At 41.1% G+C, this 25,932-nt stretch overlaps 2 pseudogenes; both read right to left on the bottom strand.

Moving 5' to 3' along the window:
- Positions 1–1,558: 1,558 nt before the first annotated feature.
- Positions 1,559–6,042, bottom strand: LOC103232650 (nucleolar RNA helicase 2-like; annotated as a pseudogene).
- Positions 6,043–16,012: 9,970 nt separating this feature from the next.
- Positions 16,013–16,901, bottom strand: LOC103232649 (large ribosomal subunit protein eL22 pseudogene; annotated as a pseudogene).
- Positions 16,902–25,932: the final 9,031 nt, after the last annotated feature.

Raw genomic sequence — 25,932 nt, 5'->3', positions numbered from 1 at the left:
GATGTTGCCTCAAGGATCAGGAACTGAGCTGTCTATCAGAGCCCCTAGTATGTGGTGATCAAACAAGGGGCAGTTAGAGATTAAAGACTGGATTAAGGAAGAGAAACCAAGACCTAGAAAGATTCTAGGTGTTCACAATAATTAAATGAAAACAAGACAGACCATGTGGCTTTACATTTCCTAGCATAGTATGTTCCAGGATTCCCAGTACAGAAAGAATCTCTGGAAATTAAGGCGAGAAGATAATGCGACTCTTAAGTTCCTGTACTATGTAGAATGTTTCCCAGAGAAATAATATCTGAGAAATCAGGCAGAGTTATCTGGCCAGGGGGTACATCAAGTTCTTCAGTTCCCTCGAAACAACTTAACCACATACAATTTGTCTTAAAAGGAAGCATCCAACCAGCTAAAACAAACTTTCAACAGAGATTCAGTTTAACAAACAGATCGTGTACTGTGGCTTTAGGAATTAGGCCATTGACTACCTAAAAACCCCAGCTTGCCCACTTGAAGTTAACCTTTAGACATTAGTGATCTGTGAAGTTTTCACCATTAAAACAATGCTTTATCATGCAAATCATACTTGTTCTTCTCTTTGCTCTCCAGTTATGAATTTGCTACCTTTTTGCATTTGATTATTTGTAATGGTTTTTTTTTTTTTTTTTTTTAACATACTCTTCAGCAATGCAAATCTGTGCCCCCTACTCCCTTAAGTCCTTCTTGGTAAATAATGTTAACCTTCCAATAGGAAGAAGCAGAGTACATTATCATTTAAGCACCAGTTATCCAGACTTCTTACAAAGAAAGCTATGGAGCTACCTCATACATTTGAAATTCCTTAAAGACCCTGGCTTTCTATTAAAATGTACTTTTATATATCCTATCTGTGAAGAATTCACTGAAGCATGAATCACCTTATAATGAGAAGCTAAAAATGTATCAAAATGCACATAAGTATAGGTAATCTATATCAAACATGCTACGTCTTCCAAATCTACAGCATACACTGGTATAAACTTAGTATTACAACCCAGCTAAGTTTGAAATCTTGTTTCAAAACATTGCTCAGTATTAAGTCTCAATAGACAAATAATAGGACCACATGAGAAACTGTTTGGCAGGTGGCTGAGAAAACCTTAACTTCCAAAGGCTCAAAGTGGTCCTCCAGAGACTGTTACACTCCCTTAAGTATTTACTTTAGGGAAGGACACTATTAAGGGACACTTTTGAGTATAAAGACAGGTGAACTCACAAAGTATAGGCAGATACATGCTTTATTTTATCTTCTAATCTATAAATAATGCATTAGAATAAAAATGTAATGAATTCATACACCTTTCAAAAAGAAAAACTGATGAAGAAGCAGCAATAAAGTTATAAATGATAATGATCACATGAAATAATTTAGATGAAGCTTGTCTGTGTCTGAAAGAGACAGGGACTCAGCAAGTGGTCAAAAGGAAGCACAATGTGCTTTTAACTTTGTATGAAAAATAATGTTCAGTTCTATATTGCCAAACATCATTCTCTTTTTGCTATATAAATCTTCTAGTTCTAATTATTGACCAAATGCTTTACTGAAACTCCTCTTCTGGCCTTTGTTTTGGGATCTGTCACTTTTGTTGCTACCTCCTGGTTGCTGTCCTCTCGGGCCTCTATTGCCTTCCCGCTGTCCTCTGAATCTTCTGTTTCTGACCCACTGTTCCCTGAAGCCTCGACTGCCTTCCCTCTAACCCCTGAAGCCTCCATATCCTTCCCATGGTCCTTCTAGCTCTAGTTGCTCTGTGGCCACAGAAAGCTGCCAGCGTGGTGAATCATGCCATTTTTCCTGTATTTCTGTTACTGATGTGGTGGATACATCAAAGCAAACACCCAGCTTTCCTTTGAGAAAAACCATTCCCTTCACTTTGGAATCAATCTCCTCGACCAGCTGCTCTTTTAAGTTCTTTCGAAGCATAACTAATATTTGGCATTTCAATTGAGCACCGCAAGATCATGGTCACAAAACCCACATTTGAGTTGATGAAGGAGCGCTGGTCTACGGACATGGCACCTGAAATATGGGCCAGTGGTGCTGCCAGAGCTTCCACAGCTCCCTTCTCCTCTATCAGCTTCTCAGCTGATTGCTTAAAGTGACTAATGGCAGTGGGAGGCGTGGAATCCGAAAGCCTGATGGCATCTTTGCTGGAAACTTTTATTTCTGTTGCAGAAGGAACACCTATTCTTTTGAACTTAATTCCCACTTTTTGCTCCACTTATACTAATTGATATTCTTCCTTGTGCTGATAAAAGCAGATGCACACCCCCATCCTTCCAGCTCTGCCCATCCACCCAGATCGATGAATGTAGGACTCAACATCCTTTGGTGGAGAGCTTTGTATAACCAAATGAACCTCAGGGATGTCTAACCCACGTGCAGCGACATTGGTTGCTACCAAAACTCCAAAACTACCATTTCTAACACCTTTCAGGGTGATTTCCCTTTGCTTCTGTGGAATGTCTCCATGCAATGACTGGGCATCTTGCTTTATAGCCGAATTCTGGGACAGCTCCTGGGCTTCTTTCTTGGTTTCACGAAAGATGATAGTGCGTCCTTGATGACCACTATATACTCGAATGACCCAATAATTGCTGCCCTCTGAGTCCAGTGGCACTTAATAGCCAGATGCTCTATAGTTTTTGCCATTTTCTGAGTCTTTTTACCAATCAGGTCCACCTGTTCATATGTAGATTTCATGTATTTCTTGGCAACATTAAATACCCAATGAAGGCAAGTTTCAGAAAAAAAGCAATGTTTGGGGATTGTCTTCAGAATCTTTCTTGTATGCCACACTTAAAATCTCTTCCACTTGATCAGCAAATCCCATATCCAACGTCTGGTCAACTTCATCCAGGACAACATGCTTAAGTTTGGTGAGATCTAGTTTGACATTCTGTATGCGGTCTTTGATAGGACCTGGTGTCCCAACCAGGATATCAATCCCGTTCCTCATGCATTCGAATTGACCTCCATAGGGAGTTCCACCATAAAAACAAGCCACTGACAGCCTTTTTGTGATGTCACTGAAGTCTTTGCTTACTTGATTTGCCAACTCTCTTGTAGGTGCAAGAACCAGTACCCGAGGGGGACGGCCTCTCTTCCTGTCTTGCAGTTCCCCATGAAGTTTCTCAATCAAAGGGATGGCAAAGGACAATGTTTTCCCAGTTCCTCTCCATGCCTGTGCAATTAAGTCCTTCCTGCTGTAAACATGATGGAATGTCTTTGCCTGTATAGAAAATAAGAAGGTCAGTCCTCAGCCTTTGAGAAGCTTAATAGTTTCTTCAGATATGGGACAATTAGAGAAAGTGCCTTCTTTTTGTTTCACAGGTATTTCCTGCTCTGTCTCACTGTTACTTTCTTCATTGGCAGCTTTATTGGGGTCACAGTCAGATTCAGAATGAGAAAATCCATTCTTCAGTTTGGGGCTTTTCTCTCCAGTTTCTCCATTTATTTCCTTTTCTTTCTTCATCTTCTTGGGCTTAGGAGCATCTATTTCTTCCTCAGAAGGCTCCTCATTTTTTATCACTTTTTTGGTTTTAGAAGAAACCGCTTTCTTTTCAACAGGCTCCTTTTTCTTTCTCAAACTTTTGGTTTTAGGAGAAATGTCATCTTGAGATGGCTCCTCTTTCTTTTTTGCCTTTTTGGATTTAGGATAATTCATGTCAATTTCAGAAGGCTCTGTTTTCTTTTTAACTTGTTTAGCTTTGGGGGAAACAGTTTCTTCCTCTTCCGCTGTCTCTTCAGTCTTACTAGATTTTGACTTCTCTTTTTTCTTTCTTTTCAGTTTGCTTTCATAATGTCTCCATTTTTTCATTGTGGTGTCTGATTCCAAACGAGCATTACTATGGAGTCTTCCCAGCATCTTCAGTGCAGGCTGCCCAGGCCGACCGGTCTTCTCCACTTTGATGTTTAAGAAGCACCGATCTAGGGAATTTGAACAGTTATCTTTAGGTTATGGCTACTATGGAGTGAATCTGATGAACACTTGCCTGGTAGGGAGAGTTAAATTCATTTTTTGTCTTTGATGTTTCCAATTAGAAATGTAAATATATCTTAATTATGGAAAAATTGGAAAGTACAGAAGAGTATAAAGAAACAGCAGAATCGTTATTGACAATAATCTGACCACCTAGAGATACCACTGCTAACATTCTGAAACATTTCCTCCTATTTTTATTGCTTCCTTACTTTTACCATAGATAAAGCCCAAATTCTTAATATGCTTAAACTTTATATACTGATACAATTTTATTAGTTAATTTGTATTACTTCACAGTTTTGTGTGGTTAAAACCCAGGAAAATATGTGTATTTATGAATTTTACAATTTTGCAATATTATTCCTTTGTAACAACTAAGATTATAGAATCAACTAACACCTTAATTTTAGGTCAGATGATCATGGCTGCAGTTTTAGTCTGAAAAAAGCATATTTACTCTTCAGTATGCTTAATTTGTAGCTTAATTTTCTTAGAAGTAGTGTATCTTGTCTTTACTCTGTTACCAGATTTTATATTTTTTAGTTTCTAAGAAAAGTTCAAACTTTAAAATTTCTTTTTTTTTTTTGTAGTCTGTATTAAACAAAAAGAATACTTTCTACCTATGCAACCATGTTGACATTACTATTACATATCACAGGGAAAGTGATACAAATTGGGGTATTATAAGACTGGTTACTGCTAAACTTGACCCCAAAGGTAATTATAGTTTCTTTTTAATTAGCTCCAATGATTTAAAAATTACTTCAAAATATAGCAATTCTCAACTAGAATCTTCACTTTTGGTATATCTGTGTGATATAACTTTAGGCATACATTTTGAAAAATCAAACGGGCAATTTTACTCCTTCTACCTATAGTAAGTATCCGGATACCATGCAATGTGAGGAAGAACTGATAGGTCTGGAAGAGAATAGACTTATTGAGGGTATCCTAACTCTCTTCATTTAGCTGCTGTCATATGACACAGGGGTTAGATTTAGATTTGTGTTTCTTCAGAGGACAGATCTAATATCAGTGGAATCTATTAGGAAGGTATCAGCTGAGTCTGCTAATGATTAGAGCCTTCTAGCAGTTGACAGGCAACCTCAAGAATTAGTGAGTACTTTATCCCTGGACGTACGTAGGAAGAGCCTGGATGAGCCAGCTCTTAGAGATAACACAATTAGGTATTCAGCATAGTACCTATTAAGCAAGGAATTGTAAAGGGCAATTCTGCATTGGGTATGAGATCGAGATCAGACAGGTGGCCTTTAACATTCCAATTCTAGGATTCTTTAAACTGTAAGATAAGATTATTACTTACTTTTTTTTTTTTTTTTTTTTTTTAACAGAGCCTCCCTATTTTGCCCAGACTGGAGTGCAGTGGCATGATCTTGGCTCACTGCAACCTCCGCCTCCCAGGTTCAAGTGATTCTCCTGCCTCAGCCTCCTGAGTAGCTGGGACTTTAGGCGCATGCCACCACGCCCAGCTACTTTTTGTATTTTTAGTAGAGACGGGGTTTTACCACATTGGCCAGGCTGGTCTCGAACTCCTGATCTCAAATAATCTGCCTGCCTTGGCCTCCCAAAGTGCTGGGATACAGGTGTGAGCCACCACGCCTGGCCCTATTCTTCAATTAAGAAAGGTAAAGAGGGGACTATATCACACAATGTATAAAATCATGATCCACTGTGGGCAAGGTATTACAAAACCTGAAATATTAGAATGGAGAAAATTATCCCTTGAAACTTAAGTGAAGTGGATTAATATAGTAAATGAGGCAGGTATGTTTTCTTTTCTTTTTTTTTGTTTTTTGTTTTTTGTTTTTTTTTGAGACAGAGTCTTGCACTGTTGCCCAGGCTGGAGTGCAGTGGCATGATCTTGGCTCACTGCAACCTCCGCCTCCCAGGTTCAAGTGATTCTCCTGCCTCAGCCTCCCGAGTAGCTGGGACTACAGGCGCGCACCACCACGCCCAGCTAATTTTTGTATTTTTAGTAGAGACGGGGTTTCACAATGTTGGCCAGGATGGTCTCGAGCTCTTGACTTCGTGATCCGCCCACCTTGGCCTCCCAAAGTGCTGGGATTACAGGCATGAGCACTGGTGCCCAGCCAGGTGTGTGTTTTTTTTTTTTTTTTTTTTTTTTTTTTTAACACAGAACAAGGACTTAGGAAGTCTGGAGTTTAGTCTCATCTCTGCTGGTTGCATTTTGGAAAGCAATCCTGAATTTATAAAAGTGAATTCACCTTCATTGTTTTTAGGCTATTTTACTTTAGCCAAAGTTGTTCTATATTATAACAGCTGATGGACAAAGGGAAAGAACAGTTAGAGAATGTATTGTGTGGATTTTTTTTTTTTTTTTTTGAGATGGAGTCTTGCTCTGTTGCCCAGGCTGGTGTGTAGTGTCATGATCTCGGCTCACTCTAACCTCTGCCTCCCATGTTCAAGCGATTCTCCTGCCTCAGCCTCCCGAGTAGCTGGGATTACAGGCGCTTGCCAACAAGCCTGGCCAATTTTTGTATTTTTAGTAGTGATGGGGACAGGGTTTTGCCATATTGGCCAGGCTGGTCTTGAACTCCTGAACTCAGATGACCCACCTGCCTCAGCCTCCCAAAGTGCTGGGTTTACAGGTGTGAGCCACTGTGCCCAGCCTGTGTGGATCTTTATAGACTTAATTTTCTCATCTGCAAAATGAGAAGGCTGAATTAGGAGTTTTTAATGTGGAACCTGATGCATCAACTCCTGGGAATTTTTATTTGTGTAGTTTCCTGAGGAAAAGAGTCCATAAATTTCATTACATAAACAGTCTCATAATAGTTAAGAACACTGGTACTTTCCAACTCCTTTTTTATGTCATAGTTTTTGTTTCTTTTTTTCTCCGTAAAACTTAAAAAAATTGTATACATTTAAGGTTTACAATTTGATGTTTTGATATGCATACACATAGTGAAATTATTACTAGTCAAGCCAATTAACTTATCCATCTTCTCACATGGTTACCCTTTTTTTTTTTCTGTGATGAGAGCACCTAAAATCTATTCTCATAGCAAATTTTCAGTATATAGTACAATATTATTAACTATAATCCTCATGCTGTATATTAGATCTCTAGACTTATTCTCCCTACATGACTTCAAGTTTGTACCTTTTGACCTACATCTCCCCATTTCCTTTCCCTCCCCATCCCTGATAACCACTGTTTTACTCTGTTTCTATGTATTAACTTTGTAAAGATTCCATAGATTAGTGAGGTTATGCAGTATTTTCTTTCTGTGGCTGGCTTATTTCACTTAACAATGTCCTCTAGGGTTCAAGTGATTCTCCTGCCTTCATCCTCATTGTTGCTAATGACACTATCTCTTTTTTTTTTTTTTAAACATTTAAAAGGCTAAATAGTATTTCATTTTCTGTGTGTACATGTGTGTATTTGTGTGTACCACAATTGCTTTATCCATTTATCCCTCAATGGACACTTAGGTTGTTTTCATATCTTAGTTATTATTCACAATAGCTATTGGTTTCCAGATATATATCTGGAAGTGGGATTGCTGGATCATATGGTAGCTCGATTTTTTAACTTTTTGAAGAATTTACATTCTGTTTTCCATAATGGTTGTACTGACTTACATTTCCACCAACAGTGCACAAGGGATCCCTTTTCTCCACACCCTCGCCAACACTGGTTATCTCTTGACTTTTTTTTTTTTTTTGAGACAGAGTCTCACTCTTTTCGCCCAGGCTGGAGTGCAGTGGCACAATCTTGGCTTACTGCAACCTCCGCCTCCTGGGTTCAAGCAATTCTCCTGCCTCAGCCTCCTGAGTAACTGGATTACAGGCGCGTGCCACCACACCTGGCTAATTTTTTTGTATTTTTGGTAAAGATGGGGTTTCATGATGTTGGCCAAGCTAGTCTCGAACTCCTGACTTGAAGTGATCCGCCCGCCTTGGCCTCCCAAAGTGGTGGGATTACAGGCATGAGCCACCGCACCCGGCCTACCTTTTGATTTTTAATAACAGCCATTCTAATAGGTGTGAGGTGATATCTCATTGTAGTTTTGATTTGCATTTCCCTGATGATTAGAGATATCCAATTCTGTCTGATTTTAGTGAAAGGATTTTTTTTTTTTTTTTTTTTTTGAGACAGAGTTTCGCTCTTTTTGCCCAGGTTGGAGTGCAATAGTGCGATCTCGGCTCACCGCAACCTCTACCTCCCGGGTTCAAGCAATTCTCCTGCCTCAGTCTCCCAAGTAGCTGGGATTACAGGTATGTGCCACCACGCCTGGCTAATTTTGTATTTTTTAGTAGAGACAGGGTTTTTCCATGTTGGCCAGGCTGGTTTTGAACTCCCGACCTCAGGTGATCTGCCTGCCTTGACCTCCCAAAGTTGCTGGGATTACAGGCGTGAGTGACCACGCTCGGCTGGAAATTCTTTTAAAATTAGTGGCTGTGTTAAAAATTTTGAAGCTTGGCTGGGTGTGGTGGCTAACGCCTGTAATCCCAGCACTTTGGGAGACTGAGGTGGGTGGATCACGAGGTTAAGAGATTGAGACCACCCTGGCCAGCATGGTGAAACCCCGTCTCTACTAAAAACACAAAAATTAGCTGGGCATGGTGACGTGCACCTGTAGTCCCAGCTACTCGGGAGGCTGAGGCAGGAGAATCGCTTGAACATGGGAGGCGGAGGTTGCAGTGAACTGAGATCAAGTCACTGCACTCCAGCTTGCGCCACAGAGCGAGACTCCGTCTCAAAAAAACAAAAAAACAAAAAAAAACAAAAACAATTGAAGCTTATTTTTATCTCCGCAAGGTGTTGCCAATGAGAAATAAAAGAGGAATTAAAAGGTTTAGGGCATATTTATAAATAACAGGAGTCAACATAGCTTCTTAGAGATGTCAGGAAATACCTTACCAATGTCAAGGACAATCATTCATGCTTTTTTGTTTATGTCACTTCCCATATTTGGAAACAGAATTTTAGGGTGATGAACTGTGAGGTCTGACTCAGGCTGCTTGCTCATATTTGAAGGGATTTGGTTAAAAAGGTAGTAAACAAAGTGATCGTACAGGAAGCTAATCTCACCAGCTATGTGAAAATCAAACTTAATGCTTTGTAGTCACATCTCATACTCTCAGCCTCAGAGGAAAAAAGCCAAGAAAATAATCTTCTACAGTTGTATTTATTCTACACTGCCTACAGAAATAGTTTATGTGTACATACAATCAAACTTTTATATAATTGCTGTAAAGGTCATTTATGTAGGCCACCCGAGGGCAAGGACTGTGTTATAATTTATCTTTTTCAGAATTAAACAAGCTGCCCAAGGCCATGGAAGTAAGTTAGCTGTTTGCTAGGTCTACAGTTTGTGTTTTATTTTAGGCGCTGTGGCTGGCTAATAATTTCCCTGACTTTAACCATAGTTAATCATCTCTTTTTCTTTTCTTTTCTTTCTTTCTCCCCTCCCCTCCCCTCCCCTCCCCTCCCCTCCCCTTCCCTTCCCTTCCCTTCCCTTCCCTTCGACAGGGTCTCACTCTGTCACCCAGGATGGAGTGCAGTGGTGCCATCATAGCTCACTGTAGCCTTGAACTCCTGGGCTCAAGTGATCCTCCCCACCTCAGCCTCTTGAGTAGCAGGGACTACAGGCATGCACCTCCGTGTCTGGCTGTATTTTTATTTTTATTTGTAGAGATGGGGTCTCGCTACATTGCCCAGGCTGGTCTTGAACTCCTGGCCTCAACTGATCTTTCCACCTCGGCCTCCCAAAGTGTGGGGATTACAAGTGTGAGCCACTACACCTGGCCTCTTATTCTTAAAATACTTGCTTCATTTGAGTTTTAGGTTACCAAGCTTTCCTGGTTTCTTGTCTCACTGGTCACTTCTTTTTTTTTTTTTTTGTTTTTTGAGACGGAGTCTCGCTCTGTCACCCAGGCTGGAGCGCAGTGGCCAGATCTCAGCTCACTGCAAGCTCCATCTCTCGGGTTTACACCATTCTCCTGCCTCAGCCTCCCGAGTAACTGGGACTACAGGCGCCCACCACCTCGCCTGGCTAGTTTTTTGTATTTTTTAGTAGAGACGGGGTTTTACCGTGTTAGCCAGGATGGTCTCGATCTCCTGACCTCGTGATCCGCCCGTCTCGGCCTCCCAAAGTGCTGGGAGGTCACTTCTTAATCTCTTCATTTTTGTAAACTCCTAATGTTAGAGAGCCCTTAGACTCAGTCTTTGAACTTTTTATCTTCTTTAGTTTTACTCACACTTTGGTAGTCTTACCTGTCTCATGGTGTTACCATGATGACTGTTAGATCTCTAGACTTGTATATTTAGCTGTCTATTTGACATGTCTACTTGTTTTTTGTTTTGTTTTGTTTTTTTTATTTTTAGATGGAGTCTCGCTCTGTTGCCCAGGCTGGAGTGCAGTGGCGCGATCTCTGCTCATTGCAATCTCTGCCTTCAAGGCTCAAGTAATTCTCCTGCCTCAGTCTCAAGCGATTCTCCTGCCTCAACCTCCTGAGTAGCTTAGGATTACAGGCATGCACCACCATACCCAACTAATTTTTGTATTCTTAGGAGAGATGGGGTTTCATCATGTTGGCTAGGCTGGTTCTGAACTCCTGACCTCAAATGATCTGCCAGCCTTGGCCTCTCAAAGTGTTGGGATTACAGGCCTGAGCCACCGCGCCTGGCCAGGACATGACTACTTGGATGTGCTCCCCCTGGTGTTTTTCCCATCTCAGTAAGTAGCAACTCCATCTTTCCAGTTGCTCAAGCCCCAAATCATGGCATCACCCTTGATTCCTCTTTTTCCCTCTTCACTCATACCCCCTATTCAGTCCAATCCTTTGACAGACCATGTGGCTCTCTCCCTTCGAAGTATTTCAGAATCCACCACTTCTCAACTCCTCTACCACTATCATCTGGTCCAAGATATCATTTTACCTCACTTGGATTATTGCAAAAACCTAACTAGTCTCCCTGCTGCTACCCTTGTCTTCTAGGGGGTCTGTTCTCAATACAGTATTCAGAGCATTCCTTTGGAAATGTCAGCTCATTTCAATCCTCTGCTCAGAACCTTCCATTGACTTCACATCTTACTTAGAGTAAAAGCCAAAGTTCTGAAACTGGCCTATAAAGCCTTATGCAGTCCATATATAAGACTAGAGGTTTATAGTAAAATAGTGCTTCTACTTTGGTGAGAGTTCTTAACACAATCTTTGCTGCATAATCTTTCTCATATCAAATGCAGATATTTTCTGTACTGGGTTCAAGCCCTGTACTTACACAGTAAACCATAATGTGGATTATCATGCAGTAATTTAATTGTTCTCTTTAGTGTTATATTTTGATCTGTAGCCTTAAGAATCATTATTTTTTTTTCATGGCTCTAAAGCTAAAGAGAATTAAAAACAAACAATAAAAAACAAAAAAAAATCATAAGTTTAAAAATTTATAGTTGTTTTAAAATGTGTTCTGGGCCGGGCACTGTGGCTTACGCCCGTAATCCCAGAACTTTGGGAGGCCGAGGCGGGCGGATCACCTGAGGTCAGGAGTTCCAGACCAGCCTGGCCAACATGGTGAAACCCCATCTCTACTAAAAATGCAAAAATTAGTCAGGCGTGGTGGCGGACGCCTGTAATCCCAGCTACTCGGGAGGCTGAGACACGGGAATTGCTTGAACCTGGGAGGCGGAGGTTGCAGTGAGCCGAGATCATGCCACTGCACTCCAGCCTGGGTGAAAGAGTGAGATTCCATCTCAAAATAAGAGACTCTGTCTTAAAATAAAATAAAACAATAAAATAAAATAAAGTTTTTTGGCTTTAAATATAATTTATTCATTCTAGAAACACTTATACGGGCATATTATGTACCAGGCACTCGGGTTACAAAAACAAATAGAGCTGCACATCAGTAATTTTCCCAACTGTGAGTGAATGGTTTTATTATGCATACACATGTATAGACAATTCCATAAGGATTGCCTATTATTCATTACACAGAAGCCAAGGCATAAATTGTATGCTGAGTAAGTAAATCAAAAGGGAAGCATCACTGTTTCTCCTTTTGATTTTTCTCCTATGTTTCCTTTATTCCTTTTTACATTTTGAGTAGTAAAAGAGTCTCCACATCCCTGACTGGCGTTTGCTAGCTGTATCACTCCTCTCTGATTTCAGACTTCTTTAGTTTGTTTCCATCTTCTGTTTTTAATACTTTTTTTTCCAGACAAAAAGGTCATGTAGATGATATTTTCAGTATCTTTCATTTCTAAGCATGCTGCTTTATACACAGTAGGCCCTCAAATCTCTGGGTGCTTATAAATATGATTTTTGCTTCATCTAATTCTCTAGCCATGCAGTTAAGGTTACAGGATGTGTTACTTAGTATATTAAAAAAGAATGATATGAAATATGAAAAACAAAGCCATTTGCTGACAGAAGGTTTTTTTTTTTTTTTCCTCTTTCTACCTTTAGACACAGGGAAAGTTCCTAAGTTTTGAATTTGGGGTAGTATATTGAGTCTTCTTTGAGTGTGGAGGACATTTGGATACAAAAGAATTTTAAATCATAAAGAGTTTTAAATGTAGAATATAATGGAAAGCCTATTTTTTTTGGCCTATTACATGCCTGAATAGCCATGAATTGGAAATTTTACAATGTCAGCTTCATATAAAAATTCTCTTCCCTTCTCTTTTTTCTTTTATTAGCTATAAGCATTCAGATGAAAACCGTGTCACTTGTAATGGACCCCCTGTGGAAATTCCTGGAGAATATACGGATAAGTTGAATGTGACTTACACTTATTCTGTGAGATTGAAGTAAGTACTTTGTGCCATCATCTTAATTTTTTTCCAAAGCAAGTATATAAATATCATGTACATAATATTAAATAATACATTTTGCTTAATTTAAAGTTGTATAACACAGCTAAGAACCCAAGAAAGCACGTAAATTCTTTCTGTTCCAACAATTTAATGGACAGTCATTATAGGAATTACTGTTTTAAATCTACTACATTTCAGATACTGTGCCAGCTACTTTACTTTCTGTTACTTCATATTAAAGGTTTGAGGTTTGAAAGAGGTACATGGGGAACAAGAGGGACATCTTCTGGGGTTGGCACGCTGGCTGGCTGCTCAAGTGGGTCCTTAAAGGAAGACTATCACATGGAAGAGACACAGTGTAGTGTAAAGAACGCAGACAATGGCAGACTGACCTGTGATTCAGATTGCACCTTTGCCACTTACCAGCTGTGTGAGTTTAGGTAAGTCACATGATGTCTGAGTCTTGGTTTCTTCTCATGTCATTTACTTCTCATTTTCAGAATATGTAAAGCCCTTAGCATGGTATCTGACACAGAGTAGGTTCCCAATACATGGCATTCACCATTGTTTGTATGTCTTGACTTTTTTCTTTCACAAATAATTTTTCTTTTTGCAAAGATTGTGTGTAGTTTTGGTTAAAAAAAAGGATATAGATAGATATAAACATTAGATATAGATATATATACTATAAACATTCTAGTGAGTATTCTGTGATGGCTGTGTTTCACAATGGGTTTTTTGTTAACCAGTTGTCTCTTATTATATTTATTTTGCTTGGTATTTTATTTTTATTTCTTATTTTTGAGACGAAGTCTTGCTCTGTCACCCAGGCTGGAGTGCAGTGGTGAGATCTCGGCTCACTGCCACCTCTGCCTCCGTTCAAGCAATCCTGCCTCAGCCTCCCAAGTAGCTGGGATTACAGGCGTGCACCACCACGCCCGGCTAAGTTTTGTATTTTTAGTAGAAACAGGGTTTCACCAAGTTGGCCAGGCTGGTCTCGAACTCCTGACCTCAGGTGATCCACTCACCTCAGCCTCTCAAAGTGCTGGGATTACAGGCGTGAACCACTGCTCCTGGCCAGAAGTGACATATTAAAAGATGATATTCATGACACTCTAGTGCTTTACTTGCCCCCGGACCAGATGTTTGTGTTCGTGTGTCAGGGACTCTTAGCCCTGGACTGTATTAGTGGTGCTTCACCAAAGGACTGATTTTAGGCTGTTCTTTTAATAGGGAAAACCTTTTATGACTATGTACATCTACGTATTTCCATTTTCAGTCTTTTTAAGACTGTGTATCATATATATATGTATGCGTATATATGTATGTGTGTGTATATATATATGTGTGTGTGTGTGTGTGTGTGTGTATTTTTTTTTTTTTTTTTTTTGAGACTGAGTCTCACTCTGTTGCCCAGGCTGGAGTGCAATGGCATGATCTCGGCTCACTGCAACCTCCGCCTTCCGGGTTCAATGATTCTCCTGCCTCAGCTTCCCAAGTAGCTGAGATTACATGCACCTGCCACCACACCTGGCTAATTTTTGTATTTCTTTTAGTAGAAATGGGGTTTCACCATGCTGGCCAGGCTGGTCTCGAACTCCTGACCTCAGGCGATTCGCCTGCCTTGGCCTCCCAAAGTGCTGGGATTACAGGCGTGAGCCACTGTGCCCAGCTGTATATCATATTTTTGATTCAGCTTTTGTTATACTCAGTTTCATCTAAGGCTTATTTTTTATAGCTTCAGATATTCTTTCCTGAGACCAAATCCTAATCACCGTATTTGGGGCTAGGTCTCAAATCTCGAACATTTACAAATTGTGCTTGGTTTGTGTCATTTCGTGTAGATGGCCTGACAGCCATTATAAAATGATTCTTCCTAATCTCATTCTGAAAGCAATTCCACATTAGGAATACCTCGCTTTTGTCCCTATGTATCACCTTTAGTGGTTATCTCCATTTTATAAATGAGGCTACTGAAGCCCAGCAAGCTAAAGTAATTTTCTCAGGATCACAGCTAGCAGGTGGTGCAAGTGATATTCAAACCCAGGTCTGTCTGGCCCCCAAACTCATAGTTTTTCTACTATACCATTCTGGCTTTCTATCTTGAGGGTCTATTATATTTTCTGCCTACAGAGTCACTGTAAAGAAAATGAGAACCATTTATGTTAGAAATGTGTGTGTGTGCCTTGAATCATTTAGCTAGAGGTCAGGATTACTTGGTCCTACATCCTGCAGTTTACCCAAAGTACAATTGGTGAAAACAGGCAATTTACTAGTCCAATAAATATAGTCCAGTCTTCTAATCTTTGGATGAAATACAGACGTGTAATCTGAGGAAAGGAATGAAATGCACTCTGAAGGGGCCGGGCATTGTGGCTCATATCTGTAATCCCAGCACTTTGGGAAGCAGAGGCGGGTGGATCACCTGAGGTCAGGGGTTCGAGACCAGCCTGACCAACATGGTGAAACCCCATCTCTACTTAAAATACAAAAATTAGCCGGGCATGGTAGCGCATGCCTGTAGTCCCAGCTACTCGGGAGGTTGAGGCAGGAGAATCACTTGAACCTGGCAGACAGGTTGCAGTGAGCCGAGATCATGCCATTGCACTCCAGCCTGGGTGACAGATTGAGACTCTGTCTCAAAAAAAAAAAAAAAAAAAAAAAAGCCATACCAAATGGGAAAATTTGGAAAATCCCCTTATTTCAGGTTAGGTCTCAACCCCTTGTTCCTCAATAGTCAGGTCTAATCCTGGAAACAGTTCCAGAAGAGGAAATTTTCTTTTCCCATAGAAACTTATTTAGTGTACCTAGAAGGCCCTTGGCTTCCAGAGGTGTGACACTGGAAAGATCCAGACACAGTTGAATTAGAATCTTGGCTCTACCATTTACTGCTGTATGAACTTGGTTAAGTTACTTTGAGCCTGTATTTCCAAATTTGTAAAATGGAGCTAAAATATTCACCCCATGTAATTGCTGTCAGGGTGAAGTGAGCTAACACGAGATATTTAGCACAGTGCCTAACAAGTAGTACAGATATAATGTTTCCTATTCCTCCTTCTCTCCAATATAGGTTCTCCCAGACCTAGGGGGCAGTTGATTTATAAATGTCTCATACAACAATAGCTCATGCATGCAGAGAGATGATGATGCAGTGAGAACATACCAAGCCATGATATTCTTATCTGAGTGCCAAAATGTGGCTGTTATAGTTGGGGGGAGGGTGCAAGGGAGAGTAATGACATGTATCTCTGATAGCGCTCTTTCTTTATTTTCTTGTCTCGGTTTGAAAAATGCTTTATTTTTGTTTTTGATTCCCAAGTTTTATTCAGGAAGTCATACAAGTGAATTTTTTTGGTTTTTTTTTGTTGTTTTTTTTTTTGTGACAGAGTCTTGCTCTCTCGCCCAGGCTGGAGTGCAGTGGCCGGATCTCAGCTCACTGCAAGCTCCGCCTCCCGGGTTCATGCCATTCTCCTGCCTCAGCCTCCGGAGTAGCTGGGACTACAGGCGCCTGCCACCTCTCCCGGCTAGTTTTTTGTATTTTTTAGTAGAGACGGGGTTTCACCATGTTAGCCAGGATGGTCTCGATCTCCTGACCTCGTGATCTGCCTGTCTCGGCCTCCCAAAGTGCTGGGATTACAGGCGTGAGCCACTGTGCCCGGCCCAGATAAGTGAATTTTAATCCTCATCTTCCTCCTCTTCTGCATCCTGGTTAATTTGGAGTAATGTAACTCCTAACTCTCTGCTGTTAGCAACTATCTGCAACTAATCAAGCAGGTGATTCTTCTTCAGATATTTTTTGGTGAGATATTTCAAATATCTTTTGGTAAAAAGCACCTCAGAAGTCACAGTAATCTTGCTCTTGCTCATTTTGATGGTCATACCCCCTCCACCGAGACTCTCAGCTTTTCTGCTCACTTTGATCCTTTCCTGCAAAAATTGCACAAAATTGGCAGCATCATGATTCCATCTTCTACAGAGTGGGTGCAATCAAGAGTGAACTTCAGAACCTGCTTCTTCTTCTTTTTTTTTTTTTTTTATCCTCCTTCGCCACAGGCTTCTTTATGGGCACCATGGCGGCAGTAGAGGCAGAAAGGGAGGTGGGTGAACTACGCAGGCCGGAAAAATACTTTTTAAAAAAAAAAAAATTATAATGGTGCACATCAACATTTCCCAAAGTGCATTATGTAGAACACTAGTCTAGTCAAATAAGTTTGGAAAATGCTACTTTGTACTGCCTCCTTTCTCAGCTTTACAAAACAACATTAGTAAAGTGTTTAAAAGTCTCCTAATCTCATTCGTAATAAAGAAATGTCTTGACTGAGCCTAACTCAACATTTTACAAACGTATTTGACTCTGGAGTTCCCTCCCTCCCTCCCTTCCTTCCTTCCTTCCTTCCTTCTTTCCTTCCTTTCCTTTTTTTTTTTTTTTTTGACAGAGTATCGCTCTGTTGCCCAGGCTGGAGCGCAGTGGTATGATCTCGCCTGGTTGCAACCTCTGCCTCCTGGTTTCCAGCGATTCTCCTGCCTCAGCCTCCCGAGTAGCTGGCTGGGATTACAGGCGTGATCAAACATGCCTGGCTAATTTTTGTATTTTTAGTAGAGACAGGGTTTCACTATGTTGGCCAAGCTGGTCTCAAACTCCTGACCTCAGGTGATCCACCCACCTCAGCCTCCCAAGAAGTTGGGATTACAGGCCTGAGCCACCATGCCTGGCTTTTTTTTTTTTTCCCCTGTATTTTTAGTAGAGGTGGGCTTTTGCCATTTTGGCTAGGCTGGTCTTAAACTCCTGGTCTTAAGTGATCCACCTACCCCGGTTTCCCAAAGTGCTGGGATTACAGGCGTGAGCCACTGTGCCTGGCCTGGAGTACTCTCTTAGGGTAGCTTTTAGATCCCATTGTGGATGCCATTTTGGCTACCCCAGGTACCCATGGTGATTGTGTCTTAGAGTAGCTCACAAAATCCTACAGAACCTGCAACATACCTCAAACGTTCAGTGTACAAATGAGAAGCAAAGCTTCATATCTTGGTAACTATCAGTATAAAATAACTTGACCTGCATTATGGGCTATGAAGGATTTTGTCAACTAGCTGGGTACCTAGTCATCACTTACTGAATTATTTCAGTGGGAATGATAGAATTTGAAAATCACTAGTTTTTCAACCTCCAATTAAATATTGATTCAGGTCAATTTGATCAATGAATATTAAAATTGTAGGTGAATGAGTGTTGGGGAAACTGGTTATTCTTACAGTGGCAAGGTATCACCCTATAGACTGTACACCCTACAGCCTATAGTATCACCTTACAGACTACTTGCTAACCGCTAATGGAAAAATATAAAAGCGAATAAGTAAATAAACATGAGTTCATACGGTATCTCAGACCCTCATCCAGCACCACAACATTTCTTCTAGCCTTCTCCCCTGGTTTAGTTGTAATTTCTTTCCCTGAAAGTGAGAAATCTCATCATCTATGATGCATTGACTTATTTATTCAACCCTAGCATACATGTAGTTTCAGAACTGCTAACACATATCCTTGTGAGAAACATATTCATTCACTAGAGTACAGTGTTTATATAGCACTTTTGGGGCACAGAAATATCTTATCTGGTGCGTATTTTACACTTATATCTCATCCCCTTAGGACTAGACACGTTTCAAGTGCTGAAGAGCCACATATGACCAGTGGCTGCCATATTGGCATGGATCTAAACCACCTCATGTGTAGCATCTGTTCCCTTTCCTCTGTGCTTCTACATGTTCCCCCCACCCCGCCCCTGCCTTTTGCTGCTTCTCATTTCCAATACAGAAAGTTTCATCAGATTCTGTTTGATTCTAGGCCCTTGACTGAGAGAAATACACTGTCTTAGATGTGCTTCTGGTACACAAAACATCTTCTTCTTTTTATTTATTTATTTATTTATTTTTTTGAGATAGAATCTCATTCTGTCACCTAGGCTGGAGTGCAGTGATGTGATCTTGGCTCACTGCAGCCTCCGCATCCCGGGTTCAAGTGATTCTGGTGCATCAGCCTCCCAAGTAGCTGGGATTACAGGCATGCACCACCATGCCCGGCTATGGCACACAAAGACATTCATGTGGCCAGTGGAGAGGGGAGACGCAATCCTGACACAGGGTTGGGGTTGGGGAACGTGGACAGAAGCTGAACTCTATGCGCATGATGAACCACTTACAGATGTCAGAGCCATGCAACAGTTGTGGCTCCTCAGTCACTTGGATCACGATCTCTATTCTCCTGTACCTGTCTTACCACTTTGCTGCAGCCACCTGCAAACTGCTGTTTGGACTCAGAGCCTATAATCATCAGCCGAGCTTGTGGGTCTGAGCCCCTGATCAAGCCTAGACACAGAGAAGTTCAGAGGCAATATAATAATTTTTAGTTTGATTTTTTTTTTTTTTTCTGAGATGGTGTCTCGCTCTGTCACCCACACTGGAATGCAGTGGCATGATCTCAGCTCACTGCAACCTCCACCTCCCAGGTTCAAGTGATTCTTGTGCCTCAGCCACCTGAGTAGCTGGGACTATAGGCACGGGCCACCATGCCTGGCTAATTTTTGTATTTTTAGTAGAGATGGTGTTTCACCATGTTGGCCAGGATGGTCTCGAACTCCTGACCTCAAGTGATCCATCTGCCTCAGCCTCCCAAAGTGCTGAGATTATAGGTGTGAGCCACTGCACCTGGCCTGTTTTTTTTTTTTTTTTTCCCCCTTTGAGATGGAGTCTCCCTCTGTTGCCCAGGCTGGAGTGCAGTGGTGTGATCTCAGCTCACTGCAACCTCTGCCTCCCAGGTTCAAGCAAATTCTCCTGCCTCAGCTTCCTGAGTAGCCGGGATTATGGGTGCCCTCTGCTACACCCACCTAATTTTTATATTTTTAGTAGAGATGGGGTTTCACTATGTCGGCCAGGCTGGTCTCCAACTCCTGACCTTAGGTGATCCGCCCGCCTCGGACTCCCAAAGTGCTGGAATTATAGGCGTGAGTGACCACGCCTGGCCCTATTTTGTTTTTTAATTAACTGTCTTGAAAGTGCACTTTAATGTTTTCAGAAAATAATACAGGTTCCCAAATGGGTGTAAAATTTGGAATTTATAATACATTTGTTCAGGAGGGATGAGTCATAAAGATTAACATTTGAGTGAAGACCTTTTGTTTATCAATTTATATAATAAATGTTTCTTGAGTGCCTATTATGAACTGAGTGCCTATTATGAATTTATTGAATGCCTATTATGAATTATGAACACTGAATGTCTATTATGAATTATTGAATGCCATGATAAGGTGTTTCTATTCATAATACTTTTGCTTTAAAAATGTACTGTCTTTTTTTTTTTTTTGAGACAGAGTTTCACTCTTGTTGCCCAGGCTGGAGTGCAATGGCATGATCTCGGCTCACTGCATCCTCTGCCTCCTGGGTTCAAGCGATTCTCCTGCCTCAGCCTCCCAAATAGCTGGGATTACAGGCATGCGCCACCATGCCCGTCTAATTTTGTATTTGTAGTAAAGGTGGAGTTTCACCATGTTGGCCAGGCTGATTTTGAACTCCTGACCTTAGGTGATCCACCTACCTGAGCCTCCCAAAATGCTGGGATTGTAGGTGTGAGCCACTGCGCCCAGCCAAAAATGTACTGTTTTTATATCACCAAACAAAGACTTTTTGGTTTCGTTGTAATCACATTAATGTTTGCTATATAGTTGAGTTACATAAGCTCCATTTGTTGGCTAGCCTGGGACTCTAGCTAAATTTAAAGCATTGTGGCCAGGTGCGGTCACCTGAGGTCAGGAGTTCAAGACCAGCCTGCACAACATGGTGAAACCCCACCTCTACTAAAAATACAAAAATTAGCCCAGCATGGTGGTGGGGTCCTGTAATCTCAGCTACTCGGGAGGTTGAGGTTGGAGAATCTCTTGAACCCAGGAGGTGGAGGTTGCAGTGAGCCAAGATTGCACTACTGCACTCCAGCCCAGGTGACAGAGTGGGACTCCGTCTCAAAAAAAAAAAAAAAAAAAAAAAAAAGCATTGCTTTTATTGGAAAATGCATTTCTGATTTTCAGGCAGCATGGACCATTAACTGAATTGAGAATTCCAAAATTTCCCCTCTGGATCTCAGTTTCACCATAATAAATTGAGGGAGTTGAACTTGATTGGTAATTCTCAACCCAATCACAGTGATGTCCTCTTTTTTTTTTTTTTTTTTTGAGATAGAGTCTCGCACTGTCACCTGTCACCTTGATTGGAGTGCAGTGGTGTGATCTCTGCTCACTGAAACCTCCGCCTCCCAGGTTCAAGCGATTCTTCTTGCCTCAGCCTCCCAAGTAGCTGGGATTACAGGCCCACCACCACACCCGGCAATTTTTTTTGTATTTTTAGTAGAGACAGGGTTTACTATGTTGGCCAGGCTGGTCTCAAACTCCTGACCTCATGATGCACCCTCCTCGGCCTCCAAAGTGCTGGGATTACAGGCATAAGCCACCGCGCTCGGCCAATGTCCTCGTTTAATAACAAATAGTTTATAACACTCCTTTTACTATTCTAAAATGATGCTAATAGGTAAGAGATAATGAAACTTGTCTATATACATAGTTTCAATAAACATCAATATAACATCCTAACTACAATATAAAGGAGAAACAAAAGGGAGGTAACTTTTAATAAAATATGTAATAGGTATATATTTCAGTCGTTGTCAGATGCTTGCACCCATAGGTATAATTATTGTAAATGTGGCAACACATGCATATAAAAATAGTATGCACGGCCGGGCGCGGTGGCTCACGCCTGTAATCCCAGCACTTTGGGAGGCCAAGGCGGGTGGATCACAAGGTCAGGAGATCGAGACCACCCTGGCTAACAGGGTGAAACCCTGTCTCTACTGAAAACAGAAAAAATTAGCCGGGCATGGTGGCGGGTGCCTGTAGTCCCAGCTACTCGGGAGGCTGAGGCAGGAGAATGGTGTGAACTCGGGAGGTGGAGTTTGCAGTGAGCCGAGATCATGCCGCTGCACTCCAGCCTGGGCGACAGAGCGAGACTTCATCTCAAAAAAAAAAAAAAAAAAAAAAAAGTATGCACTGGTGGCTCAAATACCACATAACTCTAAATGATGCCTGATTTTCTGAAATGATTAATTTTGGCAAAATTCTAAGCCAAACATAGTACCATTTTCCCTCAATTGACATGGTAGTTGTGTTCTTGGGAAAAAATATCAGCGAATATTGAAACCATGTAAAAATACTTTATCTGTAAAAGGGAGTTAGGGCTGGGTGCAGTGACTCACGCCTATAATCCCAGGACTTTGGGAGGCTAAGGTGGGAGGATTACTTGAGCCCAGGAGTTCAAGACCAGCCTGGGTAACAGTGACACCTTGTCTGTAAAAAAATAAAAAAGAAAGAAAGAAAGAAAGAAAAATTAGCCGGGTGTGGTGGCACACCTGTGGTCCCAGCTACTCAGGAGGCTGAGGTTTGAGGATCGTTTGAGCTTGGAGGGTCGAGGCTACAGTGAGCAGTGATTGTACCACTGCCCTCCAGCCTGGGCAACAGACAGAGGCCTTGTATTAAAATAAAATAAAATAAAATAAATAAAATAAAATAAAGATGTGGCTGAGTTAGAATCTAGGCTCAGGTAATCATACGCAGTTTTGCATCCACATGAAAGTTGAGTGGGGCATTTGAAAGAGTTGTAAGACACCGTACAGTTCTCAGTTCTCCATTGTGTGGGTCTCCTTGTGCCTTGCAGGACATCTCCGTTACTCAATACCAGCAGCGTCGCCGCACATTCTCATTCTGCCCCCTAGAGGGTGCTGCTCCTCTTGTTGAGCACAACTGGACTAGAAGATAGAATTGCCAGCCGGCTTCTGTTTTGAGTCCCTGCGTGAATTTTTTTTTTTAATTTAAATTTTTATTTTATTTTTTAGACAGGGTCTCACTCTGTCGCCCAGGCTGGAGTGCAGTGGCGCGATCTCGGCTCACTGTAGCTTCGACCTCCCAGGTTCACGCCATCCTCCCACCTGAGCCCCCCAAGTAGCTGGGAGCACAGGCGCGCGCCACCATGCCCCGCTAATTTTTGTATTTTTTGTAGAAACGTGGTTTCGCCATGTTTCCCAGGCTGGTCTCAAACTCCTGAACTCGAGCGATCCACCCACCTCGGCCTCCAAAAGTGCTGGGACTACAGGCGTGAGCCACCGCGTCCGCCCCCTTAATGAATTTTTATTGAATGAGACCTATCATAGGGTACTGTGTCATGGATCAAGAAGTCTTGTATGTTTCTACATTTGCTTCTTGTGCCTCCATTATTACCAACGTTAGAGACCTGTTTACCTCATATGATTTTATGAGAATTGCTGTCTTATAAAATATTTTGAAACTCTAGAATGTAAAGGTGCAGCATAATTCATACATTTTAAATGGGTTAAAAATAGTTTCTACCACTTAGTTATCTTTTCGTATATGTCATTTCGTTCTCAAATATGCCTTACGATTTTTAAATAATTTTTTACTTTCCTAGGGAAGACTAATATGTGTTGTGGTCTGTTATTTCCAGTAGATGGCAATGTTTGGTGCAAAAAAATGACTGTATAGCAATTGCAGATTGCCCTGTCTCTCTTTGTACTTAAAATTCAAACTTCATACTGCATATTTGAAAGTACTGCTCTTTTTTTTTAATGACTTGATATGAATTAACTCAGTTAAACCAATGGAGAGGCTGGTAAAGAGGTGCATGTAATTCAAATTGTCACAAAATAACTCACATTTTACTGTTGCAAAAATATTTTTTTAAAGAAGGAGTTCCTAGAAAAATGCAACAATATTTTAATAGATGGCTAAGTTCGTTCGTGAAGTATTTACCTTTTGATTTATCAGTTCTATAAATTATTATTTTCTTATAGGTTTTTAAAAAATAATAGATTTTGAAACAGTTTCAGACTTACAGAAGAATTGCCAGAACAGTACAAAGAATTCCAGTAGTCCCTTTAGCCAGATATCCCGACTGTTAACATTGTACCTCATTTGCTTCATTGTTCATTCTTCTGTGTGGGTGTGTATTATCATTAGTCTTTCTCTGAATCTTTTGAGAGCTAGAGGTTGTCTAATCACCCCTAAACACTCCAGAGGGTACTTCCTCAAAACGAGATCTCTCTCCTACCAGCATACAACCCTCCAAATCAGGAATCAATACTGTCCAATCCACATCCATCCATGCAGATTTTGCCAGCTGGTCAACAGTGTTACTCTTTCCGTTTCTGGTTCACAGTCCTATCCAGGATTATGGTTTTGGTCTCCTGCAATCTAGAGTAAGTTCGTTAGTGTTTCATACCCTTGAAATTTTTAAAGGGTACAGACATTACATTCTGTATGATGACAATCATCTTGAGTCTTAAGGATGTTTCCTCATGACCAGATGCCTGCATTCTTGGTAGGAATACATGAGGAGGCACATGATGCTAACCTGTCCCGTCACTGGTAGTGTTAACGATGGTCATGTGCTCATCAGGATTTACCTCAAATCTATTGTAGGATTAAAGCCCAATTTAAAAAAGCTTTTTTTATGTTTTTATTTGTTTGTTTATTTATTTTTGTTTAGGCTGGGTGTGGTGGCTCCTGCCTGTAATCCCAGCACTTTGGGAAGCTGAAGTGGGAGGATGGCTTGAGCCGGGAGTTCAAGACCAGCGCTGGCAACATGAAAATTATCTAAGAGTAGTGGTGGTGCATGACTGTAGTCCCAGCTACTTGGGAGGCTGAGGTGGGAGGATCACTTGAGCCTGGGAAGTTGAGCCACTGCATTCCAGCCTGGGTGACAGAGCCAAGGCCCTGTCACAAAAAAGAAAAATAAAAAGATAAAACAAATTCATAATAATTTTTTTCCAAATTTTTGTTTCTTTAATCTTTTTTTTTCTGGATTATTTTTCCTTCCTATAAAACTCATTTTAATTAAAATCTTTCATTTGGGTTTTTATTTTTTTTAAAAAAACAACATATAGTGACTTTCTTCATGTGCCCCAAACTTCATTTAAAAAAAAAATCCAAAGATATTTCAAGCATAGCTTGGTCAATCTGTGCCTGTGTTTTTCTTTTGCTAAGATCATGTCATGGATTTGAGGGGTAATAACACTGCAATAATGGCTTAAGTATTTATTGGGGGTTATAATTTTTTTTTTTCTGAGACGGAGTTTCGCTCTTGTTGCCCAGGCTGGAGTGCAATGGCGCGATCTTGGCTCACCGCAACCTCTGCCTCCTGTGTTCAAGCTATTCTCCTGCCTCAGTCTCCTGAGTAGCTGGGATTGCAGGCATGTGCCACCACGCCTGGCTAATTTTGTACTTTTAGTAGAGACGGGGTTTCTCTATGTTGGTCAGGCTGGTCTTGAACTCCTGACCTCAGGTGATCCACCTGCCTTGGCCTCCCAAAGTGCTGGGATTACAGGCATGAGCCACCGTGCGTGGCCGGGGATTATCATTTAAGATAATAATATTCCCTTTCTGTGTCCAAGTGATCTAATTGTTCAATTCCCACCTATGAGAGAGAACAGTACCCTAGAACATAAAGTATAATTAAAAAAAAAAGATAATATATTGGCAATATCTTAAAGCTCTTGACAAGTTGAATTTGATCACACATTAGCAGAAACAACTTCATTCATAATTGTGTTTTCTTATGTTTTTTTCAGTACTGAAAACTACAACATAAAAGAAAATCTTTTTTTTTCTTGAAGCAGGGTCTCACTCTGCCCAGGCTGGAGTGCAGTGGCACAGTCACAGCTCACTGCAGCCACAAACTCCCTGGCTCAGGTGATCCTCCCAACTCAGCTTCATGGGTGGCTAGGACAATAGGCACTCACCACCAAAATACTTAACATACAAAAAATGTAAAATATAAGAAATAGGCAGGGCATGGTAATTGTAATCCCAGCACTTTGGGAGCCTGAGGTAGACAAATTGCTTGCGCCGGGGAATTTAAGACCAGCCATGGCAGCATAGCGAGATCTCATCTCTACAAAAAAACTAAAAAATTAGCTGGACATTGTGGCACATACCTGTGGTCCCAGGTACTTGAGAGGCTGAGGTGGGAGGATCACTTGAGCGGGGAAG

This window comes from Chlorocebus sabaeus, chromosome X (assembly GCF_047675955.1).
Source record: "Chlorocebus sabaeus isolate Y175 chromosome X, mChlSab1.0.hap1, whole genome shotgun sequence".
Taxonomy (NCBI): domain Eukaryota; kingdom Metazoa; phylum Chordata; class Mammalia; order Primates; family Cercopithecidae; genus Chlorocebus; species Chlorocebus sabaeus.
This window is presented reverse-complemented; position numbering and strand designations above follow the sequence as displayed.